At 54.7% G+C, this 16,258-nt stretch overlaps 1 protein-coding gene across 2 annotated transcripts in view; it reads left to right on the forward strand.

Annotated features, from left to right (window-relative positions):
• The window catches only part of Hpcal1 (hippocalcin like 1), a 91,521-nt gene that overhangs the window by 49,935 nt on the left and 25,328 nt on the right, over positions 1-16,258 (forward strand). For both annotated transcript variants that reach the window (XM_042680766.1, XM_042680765.1), the window contains exon 2: positions 7,664-7,828. The gene's annotated coding sequence lies outside the window, so the exon portion shown is untranslated. The remainder of the gene's footprint in view (positions 1-7,663; positions 7,829-16,258) is intronic.

Raw genomic sequence — 16,258 nt, forward strand, 5'->3', positions numbered from 1 at the left:
GCAGCTTCCTGGGGAGTCCCCAGTAGGCTGTGGCTGCTTCCTGCACTGCCCCCACCATACGCCGGACAGAGAGCCCCGAGTCCTTGTGTGTCCCAGCCTTGCCTGGGCTGGCTGAGGCGCCCCCTTCCCCCTTTGTAGAGAGAAGTGACGTCATTTTGGGTGTCCCCTTCAAGAGGATATGTCTAGACCATAGAATGCGTGGCCCCCCCCCCCTCCCGCCAAGCTTTGTGTTTGCAGCTGGATTCTCAGCCTGCGGCTCTGGTTGGGAGGTGGTGGAACCTGTAAGGGGTGGGGCTTGTGGGAGGAAGTGAGGTCACTGGGGCGTGGCGTTGGAGCGGGTTTGGGGACCTTGGTCTCTTCCTCTGCCGTTGCTTCCTGGCTGCCATGAGGTAGACACCCTCGCCTGCCGCGCGCTCCTGACCTGATGTGTGGCGCCGTCACAGGCCCAAAGCGCCAGGACAAGAGACCAGGGACTCGAACCTCCAAAACTGTGAGCCAAAACAGACCTTCCCTCCCCACAAGCTCGCCATCCTGGGCACTGTAACAGAAAGCTGACCAACACATGTCCTTTGCCACTGGGATCTGAAAATAGTTCCAATCGTTGGGAAAAAGGCAAGTCCAAGAGGCGACCATGGGGGTGGGAGGCGCGCGGGTGTCCTCTGAGTTGGCATCCACACTGACACAGCATCACTGGCCAGTGGACATCCTAGCGGACTTCTCCCCGCTGCCCAGTTCTAGTGACAAGAATGTCTGGCATTGCCAGAGGTGTCAAGGTGACAGCAATCTCTCCTGAAGAAGCGTGAGAGTGTGTACAAGTGTGGGAGTGTGCATGTGTGTGCACACACATGACAGCCTTTTTTGCTGGTAGCTCCGGATTGGCATGCTTCCTTTATGGTTGGAATCCTCGTCCCCACAACCCTGAAAGTGCATGTCACAGCCCCAGGTGGCCAGATCGCCACCGCGAACCTCCACACGCAGGCGCCGGCTGGGCTCAGAGGCCATTTCCTTAGTGACACAGACAAGCCGCTTCCAGAGGAAGGATGGGGGCCGAGGGCAGGAGGCTGGATACCAGCAGGTGTGACTTTGCACGAGTCCCCTCGTGGAGGCACAGGGAAGAGGGACAAAGTCCCCAACACCTCTGTACTGCCCAGGAGGGTGGAGTAGTCAGCGTGAAGAGTGGGTGTGCCCGGTCCCGTCCCAGCGTCCTGGCACACCCGACCCCCTTCATGAAGCACCCTGTTGGTTTGCAGTGTGCTAGCCAAGGTCCTGTCGCCTTTGACAGTCCCCATGAGTAAGCTGGGCGCTGGTGGTTCATGCCTGTAATCCTTGCTACTCAGGAGGTTGAGACCTGAGGATCCCAGTTCAAAGCCAGCCTGGGTGGGAAAGTACGAGAGTTTCTTATAATCCAATTAATCATCAAAAAAGAAGGAGGAGGAGAGAGGAGGGAGGAGAGAGGGGGGAGCTCTGCTGGAGGAACAAAAGATAGAAAAAGGGAAAGAGCTGGGCACTAGCGCTCACACCTGTAATCCTCGCTACTCATGAGGCTGAGATCTGAGGATTGCATTTCAAAGCCAGCTGGACAGGAAAATCTGAGACTTTATTTCCAGTTAACCATCAGATAAGCCAGAAGTGAAGTTGTGGGTCAAGGGGTAGAGTGCCAGCCCTGAGCAAAAAACAAAACAAACAAAAAAACTCAAGGAAAGCACCCAGGCTCTCAAGCCCCAGCACTGGCCGCAAAGCAACACAGAAGGTGGAAAAATGGAGCGGCCGGGGGAAGCCTCGCTGTGTTCATGTCTGGCTGTCTTCCCGGCATCCACGGAGCCCCTCTGCAAGGATGGTCTCTGGGGTCACTGCGGGACCCCCCTGCTCCCAGCCCCAGCTTCAGATTCTCGTGGAAATGCAGAATCCAAGGCCGACCCGAGCTTGTGGAGGACAGGGCCGGGCCTGGGACTCTGCATGTGAATGACTGTGGTTTCCTTGGCCAGACCGCGTCCTTGCACAAAATCAGCACCGCTCCTCCCCCCTCTCCCCCTCCCCCCCCCCGGGGCTGGGCTGGCCCCCGGCGCAGGCAGGGCCGGCCAGCTGACTGCAGCGAGGCCGAACCCCTCCGGTGCCTGTGCCCGCCAGCCCAGCCGTCACTAATGGCATTCTTGGCACTTGGGGTGTTGGGGCGCCGCGGCTGCCGCGGGATGGCAGAAGCTGCTCATTTGTGGGCAATGAATAATTTATGTGTCTTTCACACGGCTCAGCCTGTGTCGTGCCGCCGCAGCCCAGCCCCGTGCGCTCTGAAGTTCCTGATTAGTGGCTTCGGGAGCTGGGAGCTGAAGGTGGTGTAGGCCCTTCATCCATCTGCGCACGGCCCTCGCCGCCACCTGTCAGGGCGCCCCTCTGCGTTGGGAGCGTCCTTTCCTCTCTTCCAGGAAGCTGGTTTCCTCCCTTGTCCCTGTCCAGGGCCTGGGTGGGAGGGCAGGCCAGCAATGAGGATGTGAAAACCAACAACAGAGCCATAGAGCCAGGCACTGGTGCTCCTGTCTGTAATCCCAGCCACTCAGGAGGTTGAGGATTGAGGATTGCAGTTGAAAGCCAGCCCAGGCAGGACAGTCTATGAGACTCTTATCTCCAGTTAACCAGCAAAAAAAGCCAGAAGGGGACTAGCCCAGGACCGCCAAGTGACTTACTGGAATTCAGCACCAGCATGCATTGGGCTTCCTCCGTGTTGAAGAGAGTACTCTGTCCGCCCAGTGAACACCTTGGGCTCTTTGACAATATTGGTGAAGAGTACCAAGCAGTCTCCATCTTTCTTAGAGCCCTGGCCCAGGGTCCTCTGCATTGAGTAGCTGTAGCTGGAGGAGGCTGCCGGGACTGTGTTGATGGCAGGGAGCCATTCTCTCCTGCCCCCTTGTGCAGAAGAAGCCGGCTGGAGCTTAGAGGTGTCAGGTCTTAAGGCCTCAGTTCTCTGTGTCCTGAGGGCCTGTTTCTATGCAGCCTGGTAATTCTGTAGCATTCTCTAGCCCAGATATAGCTGTTGTTTTTTGTGTGTTTGTATGCCGGTTCTGGGGTGAACTTCGGGCCCGAGCTTTCCCTGAGCTGTTGTGTTCAAGGCTGGCATTCCACCACATGAGCCACAGCTCTGCTTTCAGCATTTGGGTAGTTAGCTGGGGATAAGAGTCTCAGCAGCCAGGTGCTAGTGGGTCACACCTGTAATCCTAGCTACTCAGAAGACTGAGATCTTAGGATTGTGGTTCAAAACCAGCTTGGGCAGAAAAGTCCCCTGTGAGATTATCTCTAATTAGCCACTCAAAAACTAGAAGTGGCGCTATGGCTCGTGGTAGAGCACTAGCCTTGAGCAAAAGAGCTCAGGGACAGCTCCCAGCCTCTGAGTTCAAGCCCCACAACTGACCAAAAAGAAGAGTCACAGACTCTTCTGCTTGGGCTGGTTTTTGAACTTCGTAGCCTCCTGAGTATAGGATTACAGGCATGAGCCACCCGCCCCGGCCTAGCCCCGTCTGCGTAGGTAAGCGTGTAGCCTAGGGGTCTCGTGTGAACCTAGCTTCCCTGTGTCCTCTGGGCTTCTGAGGCCTCTGCGGGCCACAGCGTCTTCGCTTTCCTGAGCTGAGCCGTGGAAAACGGCCTCCGTGATACAGAAGGTGGCACGGGCCGTGATACCTGGGGCCTGGTGGAATGAGTCATTTCCATTCACCTCAGCACAACCACAATTCAGAAAAACCCAGCCGTCCTTTGGCCTCGGGCCCACGCTGTGTCTCTCCCTGCGGGACTTTGCTTCCTCGCTAAGCTGGATTTCGAATATTAAGGTCGTCCGTCATTTCTGCAGCGCACGCACGCCCTGTGCCAGCACGCAGCGGGGCTGCTTCCGGTTTCCCACAGGTCTTGGTGGCAGCCAGGGGTGGGAAGTCCAGGCCTGGCCAGGCCACGCCCAGCGTGGAAAGACTTTTCTAGGTGTTTTCCCCCAGGGCTGGCTGGCCAAGATGACAGGCTCCACAGCCTCCGGGGCCACCGTGAGGACCTGGCTCAGTGCTCGCCCCAAGACCAGAACTCGCTGGGTCTTCGGTGTCCTGGCCCGCACCGGCCCTTTCCAGGAGGAAGCTGAGGGTTTCCTCCAGGCTGACTCCTCAGCAGGTTTCTTTTGTTTGGGGCTGCCTGGGGCTTGAACTCAGAGCCCAGCTGCTGCTCCCTAGCTTTTTCCACTCGAGGCTAGCACTCTACTACTTGAGCCACAGCTCTACTCCTGGCTTTTTGGTGGTTAATTGGAGGTACGAATCTCATGCTCTTTCCCTCCCCAGGCTGGCTTTGAGCCTTGATCCTCGGAGTTCAGCTTCCGAGCAGCTGGGATTACAGGTGTGAGCCACCTGCGCCCAGCAGGTCCCCTCCTCAGCATCATTTTGAGTTAACTCTGTGCACAGCGTTGGACGAGGCCCACACAGCGCTTTGGCTCTGTGGCATGCACAGTGCAGTGCTCAGCACTGTTCCTTGAAAAGCTCCTCTCTCCCCTTGGAAAGCCACGAGACCCTTGAAAGTCAGTTTACTGCAAATGTGGTTTTATTTACGGATATGTGGTTCTGTTTGTTCTATACTGCTGGTCCTTGTACCAGTACCACACCATCCTGATTATCATTACCAAAGGTACACTTTGAAATAGAGGAGTTGCAAGTCCTTTGTTTTTTTTTTTCCTTTCCAGAATTGTTCTGGCTATTCAGGCCACTTCGTAATTCCATGTAATTTTTTTTTTTAATCAACATTTCAGTTTGTATCTAAGAAGTAAGCTGGAGCCAGGCACCGGTGGTTCACACCTGTAATCCTAGCTACTCAGGAGGCTGAGATCTGAGGATCTTATTTCAAAGCCAGGCTGGGCAGAAAAGTCCATGAGACTCTTATCTCCAATTAATCTCCAGAAGACCGGAAATGGTGCTGTGGCTCAAGTGGTAGAGCCCTAGCCTTGAACTGAAGAGCTCAGAGACAGTTCCCAGCCCAGAGTTCAAGTCCCACTACTGACAAAAAAATAAAAAAAATAAGCTGGGCTTCTGTTGAGAATTGTGTTGAATCTGCATCAGTCTGAGAAGTCGTAGCAACTTAATAATGACTTGTAATCCAATTATGATTTGTGGAATTACAAAATCTGCTGTAAATTTGTCTTCTGATTTATAAGGATGGAGTTTGTTCCAGTTATTTAGAGCTGCTTTGATCCCTTTCAGTGCTGTTCTGTAGTTTTCAGATTAGGACTTTTGCATTTCATTCATTAGATTTACTCTGTAGGATTTTGGTCTTTTCTTGGTATTAATCTGGAATGATTTTCTCATTTTTTTTACTTGCGAGTATATTTGTGTGTGTGCACGCGTGCATGTATGTTAGTGCATGTATGTTAGTGCATGTATGTTAGTGCATGTATGTTAGTGCATGTATGTTAGTGCATGCATGTTAGTGCATGCATGTTAGTGCATGCATGTTAGTGCATGCATGTTAGTGCATGCATGTTAGTGCATGCATGTTAGTGCATGCATGTTAGTGCAGGGCTTGAACTCCAGTCCCATGCTCTCCTTTGGCTTTTTCACTCACAGCTGGTGTTCTACTACTACTGAGCCACACCTCCTGTCCAGCTTTTCACTTTTGAACTAGAGATAGAGTCTGCACACTTTTCTGTCCTGGCTGATTTAAGCCTTGCTCTTCAGCTCCCAGTGTCCTGAGTGGCTAGGATTACAGGTGTGAGCCACCAGCGCCTGACTCTGAGTTACAAGAGTATAGAAATACAATAGTTCTGAAAGCTCTTTAGTTAGATGCCTTAGGACTTGCTATATATAAAGTATGAAATAAGAAAATAGAGAAGATTCTTTTCACTATAGATGTCGTCTATTGAAGTAATTTTTTCTGTCCTAATTACTCTAGCTAGCATACTTAATTTTTTTGTGGAAGTACTGGGGCTTGAACTCTTACTTGGTTTTTCCACCTAAGGCTGGTGCTCTACCATTTGAACCGTAGCTCTACTGCCCTCTTTTTTTGGTGGTTCATTGGAGATAAGACTCTCAGTCTTTTCTGCCAGGGCTGACTTTGAACTGTGATCCTCAGACCTGGATTGCAGGCCTGGCCTTTGGGATCATTTTAAATAGGAAATCTCAAGAGCAAGCCAGCCAGGGCAGGCCCACACCCCCTCTCCGCTCTTCTCCCTCTGGCTGTCCCTGAGTTGTCCCTGGCCACCCTGCCAGGAGCTGGAGTGCCCGGGGGTCGGGACTACTTCCTAGATAACTGGAAATGAGGTGGCCACGGGCCGGCGTGGCGTGTCAGGCAGGGGGTTCACGGGACGGGTTCACGGGTCCCATCACCTCCCCGGGCTTTTGTCTTCTTCGCGTCTGCCTCCCTGCCCAGCCCTCGTGGGCTGCCCCTGCCCAGCCTGCTGGAAGGGTTTGGATGGGGCCAGCCATGTTCAGTGATTCTCGACGCATCACCCAGGCCTCTGCCTTGGGCTCTTCTGGAAGGAGACAGGCACGCCAATTGACTTGTAAGACAGTCCCGGCCACCAGCCAGAACCCAGCCTGATTACTCCCACAGGATGGCTCTGCTCCCTGATGCCGTCTCCTGCCGTGGCTGTCACCTTTCTCTGCCACTGAAAAGCTGGTGGCCGGCGGCCCCGTGGCTCAGTGCTACAGCAAATTTGCAATTCAAGAGAAAGGAGCTCCCAGGGAGCCCCGGAGGTGCTGGGGCAGGGAGTGCTGCCAGGGGTGTCCCCCGCACCCGGCCCCAGCCTGGCGCCTCGCCCTGCCTGTGCGCGGGCGGAGATGCTGGCCGTGCAGAGGTCGGCGGGTGTGCCCGGGGAAGCAGGCGCAGAGGCATGGAGGAGCTGGAGCTTCCCCTGGCCCACCTCGCTCCCAGCACCTTCCCCGAAGCTGGCACGGCTGCCAGAGGCACAGGGACAGCCCTGATAGAAAATGTGATGCAAGCCGGGCGCTGGTGGCTCACGCCTGCCATCCTAGCCACCCAGGAGGCTGAGATCTGAGGATCACGGTTCAAAACCAGCCTGGGCAGGAAAGGCCGTGAGACTCTTACCTCCAATAAACCTCCAGAAAACCGGAAGTGGTGCTGTGGCTCAAGTGGCAGAGTGAGCTGAAGCGCTGAGGGACAGCGCCCAGGCCCAGAGTTCAAGCCCCAAGACCGACAAGAAAAGAAAAAGAACCTGTGATACAGGCTGTCCCCTGAAGCCGGGGGGGGGTGGGGGGGGGTGGGGGTGGCGCTGGACGGCCGGACAGGGGCCTGTGGCGCTCATGGGTGGGGTGGTGAATCACAGTCAGGGCGTGGGTCACGGTGACCCTGACACTGGTGGTGAGCGCGGCGTGTGTGGTGGCACTCGCGGGGAGTGTGGCACTCGGGGTGGGTGTGGTAGCACCCACAGTGAGTGGGGCCACGGCTGGGCAATGTGGCCCTCAAGGAAGAGTCCAGGCGTGAGGAGGACCCCCCCCCCAGTGCCAATTGAGAAGCAGCCGCGGAGGGGCCGGAAGGGGCTGGGGGGCAGCATTCCTTCAGATGGCTAGTGTCTCACCAGGCCTCTGCTGGCGTGGCCCGCGCTTTGCCTCCTGATGGGCACAGGGGAAGCGAGTGGAGAGGAAGGGGTGGGCACGGCAGGTGCCCGCGTCCCTCATGACCCGCTCTTCTCTTCCAGGGGCATGATCTAGCTGCCATCAGCCGCGCATCCACCCCTACCGACCCGGCCCGGCCCCTGCTCTGTGCATCCACCCCTACCGACCCGGCCCGGCCCCTGCTCTGCACATCCATCCCTACCGACCCGGCCCGGCCCCTGCTCCGTCTGACCTCCGCTCCGCCCCAGGTGAGTGAGCACGAGACCTTGGTGCAGGGCTGGCTTTGGCCTGTGTTGTGACCCTCAATACCTAAGCCCTGACAGACTCCATGTGCAGATTTTCAGCCTAGAACGAATCACTGAGAACACAGCCGGCATTGGACAGATATTGCCAGTGGGTTATTCCTGAAGTCTCGGGGGGTCTCCGGGAAGCGGGTTTTCACCTAAGTGGGCTGTCTGGCTTAGAAAAGCTGCTGGAGGATTCCGAGACAAGGAAGCGGACCCCCAGAGGGCACCCAGGACCCCGCTTGGGCCACTGCAGAGGTTGGAGGTCCCTCCCTTGTGACTTCCTTCCTTCCTTCCCTTCTCCCTCCCATCACACAATGACTGCACTTCCTGTGTTTGGCTTGTGTACTAATTGGTTTGGGGCTCATTCGTGGCTGCGCCCGGTGTAAGTGGATTCCAGCTCCGTGTCCTTGGGGAGAAGGGTCAGGAGGGGAGTGGGCGGGCCCAGAAGCCCTAGGGTGCCCAGCCGCTGGTACATCATGGCATTACTGCCTCCCTTCTTCACCCTGGGCTCCCCACCTGCATGGCACCATGCCCGATTGGGCAGTCAGGGGAGGGAAGAAGGGGTTCATGTGGCCAGCCTGGGAGCGCTGTGAATTCACAGTGTGAGTTCACGGAGCAGCGGGAGGTTGGTGTGTGCTGGCGAGCGCTCTTGTGCGGGTGCGTGTGTGGACCCCAGCACTCCCTGCACCGTCGGTGGCTCGCCTTGTCTGAGTGCAGGAATAGAAGTGGCGAGAGGCCACGTGAGCACTGTAGTGAAGCTCATGGCCACGGCGGCCACGGCGGCCCAGGGCAGTGGCACCTCCCACTCCTGGGCTCCAGCGGCACTGCTGTGGGGTTGATGCTGGCTTACGGAGGGTGACTTCCTGCTTTGATTTCTTCCCAAAGACACAGGAGTCAGATAGCAATGGGATGCTTCCGGGGGGGGGGGGGGGGGGGGAGAGAAGGGCACTGTGTCCAAGTTTATCAAAACAAGAGAAAGTTTCTGGACTGTGGGAAGAGACTCCTGGCTTGGCTTCCTATGACCGACCAGGGCTGAGCCTCCGGGTCTGTGCCCCACACAGCACCTCACAGGTTTGCCCTTGTCAGAGGGCAGATTTGTCCTGGTGCTGTCACCTGTTAACCCCCCCCCCCCCCGCCCCCAGACACCACAGAGAAGGGGTAGATGGGGATTGAAGCCATTCTGTCCATGTAAACCTTACTGTGCCATTTCTTTTCATGGATAGTCACTTCTACCCAACATCTATTAGAATGTGGCCAAACCTCATTCAGTGGGGGCCGTGGATTCAAAACTTGGCCACAGTTCATGTTGGTAGAGGTGTGTGCGGTCCATGTTCAGCTTTCTGCCATTGATAGGGAAAAGAGCGAAGTGGTAGTTCTGGCTGACACTGGTTTCTAGGGACAGGAGCAAAGCAAATTCCTAGGTTGGATGATACCTATTGTTCTTTCTTCTTTCCACTTTTTCTCTCTATGCCTTACATTTGTTCATTGTTATAAATATGATCTTCAAGAATCAACTGGAGGGCTGGGAATGTGGCCTAGTGGTAGAGTGCTTGCCTAGCATGCATGAAGCCCTGGGTTCCATTCCTCAGCACCACATACACAGAAAAAGCCAGAAGTGGCGCTGTGGCTCAAGTAGTAGATTGTTAGTCTTGAACAAAAGAAGCTCAGAGACAATGCCCAGGTCCTGAGTTCAGGCCCCAGGACTGGCAAAAAGAATTATTGGAGGGGCTGGGAAGGTGGCTCAGTGGTAGAGTGCTCGCATTGCATGTATGAGGCCCTGGGTTCCATTCCTCAGCAGAAAAAGCCAGAAGTGGTGCTGTGACTCAAGTGGTAGAGCACTAGCCTTGAGCTGAAGAGCTGAGGGACAGCACCCAGGCCCAGAGTTCAGGCCCCACAACGGACCAAAAAAAAAAAAAAAAGAATTACTGGAGTCACAACGATAGGCATGAAGATGAAAAATCGTCTCAGCAAGGTAAAATTCACTTCTGCAGGAAGCTGCACCATCAGCTAAAAACCTGGCAAGCAAATACACAGAGCAGGCAAGCAGCTCCCCTATTTATCCCTAACACAGCAGGCCCCGCCCCTCTGCTCTGATTGGCTGAGCTCAGGTTCACAGTCTGCTCATGATTGGCTAGGTTGAATAAAAATGTATTTATATAAGGTGTTCACAAGTCATCTCAACATATACCCTCACTGCTATTTTTTGGAACAGTCTGGATGTGTTGTAATTTCACCTTGCCAAGAAACCAGTTGAAGACAAAACCTTACATTTCAAAAACCCTTCCTTACGCCAAAGCAGTTCCTCTTCTCCTTAACAAGAGCCAAGCCACCAGGCCAAAGCAGGAACTTTTAGGCAACACGTCTTGATAGAAAGGACAGTTCTTCCTTCCATCCATTCATTTCATTTTGTTCTTTACTGTTCTAGACTGTTCCGCGTTGTTCATGTCTGTTCTATTTTGTATTGTTCACATTCTATATTGGAGTCTGTTCTTTGCCTGTTGAGGGGTCTAAAGAGATAATGGGCTCAGAGGTGTGCCTCGCAACGAGGCACTTGCTGATCTACAAAGCCCAGCTGCTGTGAGGGGCCCCTGCACCCCAGGAGCAGAACCCGAGCTTGGCTGTGTCTGCACCGTTAAGTCGCACTGTACTTTTCCATTCCCTCTTGTGGGCAGCATGCTGGATTTCCCTGGGGACCCCTCCCTGTGCCAGCGAGCAGTTTTCACTTCCGAGGCCTCCCGCCGGCTCCGCGGAGCTGGGCACCGGATGCGCTCCTCCACGGCAGGCCCCAGGTGGCTCTGATCATGTGCAGGTCCTCTGCATGCCTGCAGGCCGCATGCACCCCTGGCGGCCCACACCTGTGAGAACAGTCAGCGAGTGAATTGACGGGAATGTGGCCCATGTTATTTTCTCTAGGGATTAGAGCTCCAGGCCTGAAGCTGTTCCACCCCTGGCTGGCCGGGAAGGGCCAGGTGCCAGAAAGAACCATCGAGCCGTAATGGGGCCAGGCTCCTGTGCTGTGTGTTGGTGCATGTCTGTACAGATGTGCGTACGATAGGAGGGAGGTGTAGTGTATGTGTAGTTTGTGCTGTGGTATATGGTGTGTGTGTCTGGTATGGGTGTGTCTGGCGCGCATGGGGGGGGTTGGGAAATGGATGTTTGTAGATAGAGTTGTGCATGTGATTGATGTGTGTGGTATCGGTGTGTGTACATACACATTCAGATTCTGTCCGGTCCATCTCAGATCCGCCTTCAGTTTTTCCTTAGCAGGAGCTGCTGCTAGGTAATTCCCAATGTCCTTTTAGTGTCTGAAGATTCTCTGTCCTTCCTGCTGGCTTTGAAAAGGGCCCAAACCAGGCAGCAACCACAGACGCCCCACACACTCCACGCACTGTGAGAGAAGGGACTTTTGTCATCAAACGTGTGGTCCCAGGCCACCTGGCAGCACAAGCAGCTGCTTCCCCTCACGCCCGCTGCTGGGACACTGAGTTCCTTCCTCTCCGCTCATTTTCACTTTGAAACACTGAAGCTTGAACTCAGGGCCTCAAGCTCTCGCTGGGCTTTTCCATTCATAGCTACTGTTCTAGCCTTTGAGCCACATTGTCACTTCTGGCTTTTTGCTGTTTCTTGGAAATAAGAGTTTCTTAGATTTGTCTGCTGAGGCAGATCACGATCCTTAGACCTCAGCCTCTCGAGTAGCTAGTACTACAGGTGTGAGCCACTAGCGCCTAGCTGAGGACTTTTTTGTTTTGTTTTGTGCCAGTCCTCCTAGGGTTTTAACCCAGGACCTGGGCACTGTCCCTAAGCCTTTTTGCTCTAGGCTAGCGCTCTATCACTTGAATCACAGCTCCGCATCCAGCTTTTTTTGGGGGGTGGTTATCTGGCAATAAGAGTCTCATGGACTTTGCTGTCCAGGCTGCCAGGCTGGCTCAAACTGCAATCCTCAGATCTCAACCTCCTGAGTCGCTAGGATGACAGGTGTCAGCCACTGGCACCTGACTTGCAGGCTCCTTTTCCAGAGGGCCACACAAAAGTCTGGAGAGCAGGTTAGGAGCTCCAGCACAGCCACGTGACTCAGGCCCTGCTCAAACCCCAGGACGGCGGCCTGTGCTCAGCCAGTGTCTGGTGCTGGCTCTGGCTGAACACACAGAGCCAGCCAGCCTTGAGTTCACTCCTCTCTGGGAAGAGGCTGTGGCTCACATCCTGACTGAGCATCTTAGTGCAGCCAAGTCAACTGGCTGCACATGCTGGTTGTCCCACCCAGGCGAGGGTTAGCCAGGACTCCACAGAGGCAGCACCAGAGCCCCAGGAAGCTGCTCTAGCACCTGGAGCCAGAATCACAGCCAGGCCAAGCAAGGGCTGCCTGCCCTGAGCGTCCCGACCTCCACCCACAAGCTGCAGCCTGCTGTGGCCTCTAGTTCCCTTCAGAGAAGGGAGAAACCCAGAGATTTCCTTCCTCCCTGCATCCATGCGCAGGGCCCCCAGGAACAAGAAGGTGGGTGCTAGCTGGGTGCCGGTGGCTCACGCCTGTAATTCTAGCTACTCAGGAGGCTGAGATCTAAGGACCACGGTTCAAAGCCAGCCTGGGCAGGAAAGGCCGTGAGATGCTTATCTCCAATAAACCACCAGAAAAACAAAAGTGGCTCAAGTGGTAGAGCGCTAGCCTCGAGCTGAAGAGTTGAAGGACAACGCTCAAGCCCAGAGTTCAAGCTCCATGCTGGAGTGGGGACTGCATTCAGTACACATATGTGTTCCCAGCCAGGAGGAAGTGTCGTGAAGAGCGCCGAGCGTGAGGCGGTTGTGACTTGAGATGGGGTCCTAGAAGAGGCTTCCCCAGAAAGCCTTTCAAGAAGCACGAATGCTTGAGGGACTGAGCCTCAAGACCTGCGGGACCACCTGACCAGGAAGGGAAGGAAAGAAGGAAGGAAGGAAGGAAGGAAGGAAGGAAGGAAGGAAGGAAGGAAGGGAGGAAGGGAGGGACGGAGGGAGGGAGGGAGGGCAGAGAAGTGGAGGGAACACAAATGCAGAGGCCCTGGGGTTGGAACCTGCTGCGCAGGGTGTCCTAGGGTAAATGAAGCATTCTCTTCATTCAAGACATAATGAAGGGAAAAGATAAATGATGTCACAAAAATTGATGTCACCATAGAAATAAATGAAGAATAGTGTTGGACTGTCAAGGCGAGAACCATGGTAGCGGGTCTGGAAATGTATCTTGGGGAAGTAGTGTTTGTGCTGGCGCATGGATAGAAGCTCGCTGCAGGACTGAAGGGATCTGACCCATGGATGAACCTGTGTTTGCTGAGGCACGGGGTGTCCCAAGAGAAATTTCTCCGTGTCTCTTCCTCTTCCACTGGCAGTTTCTGCCAAGGAGGCATTCTCTTCTCCACCTCTTCCTTATCTCCCACCTCAGGGCAGTTCAGCTCGGAGAGGGGGAGGGAGGCTGGTGGACTAGGGTGGGGAGGGGATTCTGGGCCGTGCCTGGCTCTCTCCACCCTGACTTGTATTCTTGGAGGCTTTGGGGCATCACGAGGCAGGGATAGAGCTACTGGAGATGGGCACAGGGCCAGGAAGGTTTCACAAGAGCCAGTCCAGCTGGGCGCTGGTGGTGCACACTTATAATCCTAGCTACTCGGGAGGCTGAGATGTAAGGATCATGGTTCAAAGCTAGCAGCTGTGAAACTCTTACATCCATTAACCACCAAAAAAGCCAGAAGTAGCCGGGCGCTGGTGGCTCACGCCTGTAATCCTAGCTACTCAGGAGGCTGAGATCTGAGGATCACGGTTCAAAGCCAGCCCGGACAGTAGAGACCGTGAGACTCCTATCTCCAATAAACCACCAGAAAACCGGAAGTGGCGCTGTAGCTCAAGTGGTAGAGCGCTCGCCTTGAGCTGAAGAGCTGAGGGACAGCGCCCAGGCCCAGAGTTCAAGCCCCACGACCAGACCAAAAAAAAAAAAAAGCCGGAAGTGCAGCTGTGGCTCAAGTGGTAGAGCACCAGCCTTGAGCAAAAAAGCTCAGAGACAGGGTCCAGGCCCTGAGTTCAAGCCCAGGACGGGCACAAAAACAGGAACAAGTCCAGCCTGCAGCCACATGTTCTTCAGCAGCTCTGAGGACCAGAAACCTGAATGGTCCAGCCTCCCTTCCCCAGGATGACTGGGCATTGGCTGAGCTTGCTCTGGAGGGGCGGGATAGCCACTGTGGCTGAAGCCCCTCCCCACACCCTGGCAGGCCTCAGGCCTCAGATCTATTAGGCCTCAGATCTATTACTATTGACCTCTTGTAGAGGCCCAAAGTGCCCTGCATCTGGAAATAGAAACTCACAGGCATTGTGAAATACAAACACTTTATCTTTTACTCAAGTGACTAAGGGATAGTACAAGTAGAAGACACCACAGAGTGCTAATGAACTTGAAAAGAGTTCCTGTTTGGTGGCTCCGGTTTCAGCCACTTAATACTCTGCCTCTGCCCAGCTCATCCAGAAGAGATATAACAACACAGATACAATAACGCATGCATATGGGATTTTTTTCCCTGTCCAGGGGCTTGAACTCTGGGCCCGGGTGCTGTCCCTGAGCTTCTCTTCTCAATGCTAGGCTCTACCACTTCAGCCACAGCTCTACTTCTGGCTTTTTTGGGGGGTGATTAATGGGAGATCAGAGTCTCAGGGACTCTCCCGCCCGGGCTGGCTTTGAATGCGATCCTCAGATCTCAGCCTTCTAAGTAGCTAGGATGACAGGCTCGAGCTACCAGCATTTGGTGTGTATGAGCTCTTAACTTTTTTTCTCCAGTCACACTAAAAAAGTAAGAGGCAAAAGGTACAGTTAATGTTAACAACATGATTTAACCCACTGCATCCCAAAGGGAACCGTTTATTATTGTACATGTAACCAAGATAGAAAGTTTTCATGAGATTCCACAATGTCTGTGTTATGTGAAGGACACATAGGAGTTCAGACTAGCCACCTTTTCAGGGCTCAGCATACGGAACTGGTGGTTTGCCCTATGGAACAAAACAGCCTTAGATTATGGGTAGGGAAACTGAGGCACCATCCTGGCTGTGGCAGAGTAAGGTCGGAGGTGTGTCAGAGCTTAGGCCTGGAGAGCGTGCTCTCCTGTGCCCTCTAGTGTCTCCCTGATCACATGGCAGCCTGCGTGGCCCCAGATGCATCTCCACTCACCTGCAGCGCCCCCCCCCCCCCCAGTCCATCCTAGGGCAGGCATTTAACCCAGAAAGCATGTATCTTACCCAGAGAAGGAGCTAAGATGGGGTAAACACATCCTAGATCCTGTCTCACCCTGGGGAGAACAGGTCCCCATGTTCACAAACCCAGATTCACACAGATCAATGCTCCCACCTCATCCTGAGCCCTGGTCTTCGTGAGGTCTGGGTGTCCCCTGTCCCCCCTCATCTCCCTTCCAAGTGTGTGAGTGTGGCGGTCTTCTGAGCCTTAGAGCTGACTCATGGAGCACTGGACCAAGCCCAGTGCCATTGCGGCCCGTGGTTCTCAGGCCTCAGCCAGCGGCAGCTACAACTCCGCCATTAGTAAGGCTTTCATTTGCCGGCAGGGCAGTATCGACTCTGGAGGTCCCTAGCTGTGTGTTTATTTTTCCTTTTCTTTACAATTTAGCACATTAAGAATAATAACTGGGTAGCTGAGACTCGGAGAGATGCTTCTAAGAGCCGCATTAACGCCCTCCCCGCCCGAGAGTTCACGCGCAGCCTGGTCCTTAATGGGCTGCGAAGCCTGCGGCCTTTCAGAGCCCCTTGACGCTGAGCAGGAAGCGGGTGCCCCTCACCCCCAAGAAGAAAGCCACACTGATCAATGAAGCTGGCATCGTGGCTTCACGTCCCCCCGGAAAAGCTTGCTTCTTGTCATCCATCTTCCCAAACAGCTGAGTGTCAATAAGACTGGCTCATGTGCTCCATTAATGATGGGGGTCATAGTCGCAGCTCTGCCTCTCCTGCTTCCTTGCTGCTGCCTGAGAGCCTCCAGGGGAGCCCAGATAGGGCCCTTTGCCTGTGACATTTCACAGGGCCTTTGTGACTTGCCTGCCCAGGGACCGCGCCTGAGGCAAATGCTTTATTTGGCATTTGTAGGCTCCATCCTGACATCTGTATAAGTTACTATAGGAAGGCCTCACCACACTGTCCTGACAGAGCTCAGCAGGGGCAGAGGCCAGCTGACAACCCCGGGGGCACAGGCATGGAGTGGAGGCCACCCCTGCCCTACAGTCACCCATCCTGGCATCCTCACCCGCACCCTGCTGCAGACTGGCACAGGCCTCCCCAAAGCCTTGGTCTTTTGCCTTGAGATAGGATGGTGCTGCCCGCTCTCGGCCACACCTTGTGGGACCCCCGTCCAGGTCTGGATCTCCTTGTCCCGCCCTCCCTGGG

Source organism: Dipodomys spectabilis, unplaced genomic scaffold (genome assembly GCF_019054845.1).
Source record: "Dipodomys spectabilis isolate Male_0828 unplaced genomic scaffold, ASM1905484v1 ptg000066l, whole genome shotgun sequence".
In the NCBI taxonomy this organism is placed as follows: Eukaryota; Metazoa; Chordata; class Mammalia; order Rodentia; family Heteromyidae; genus Dipodomys; species Dipodomys spectabilis.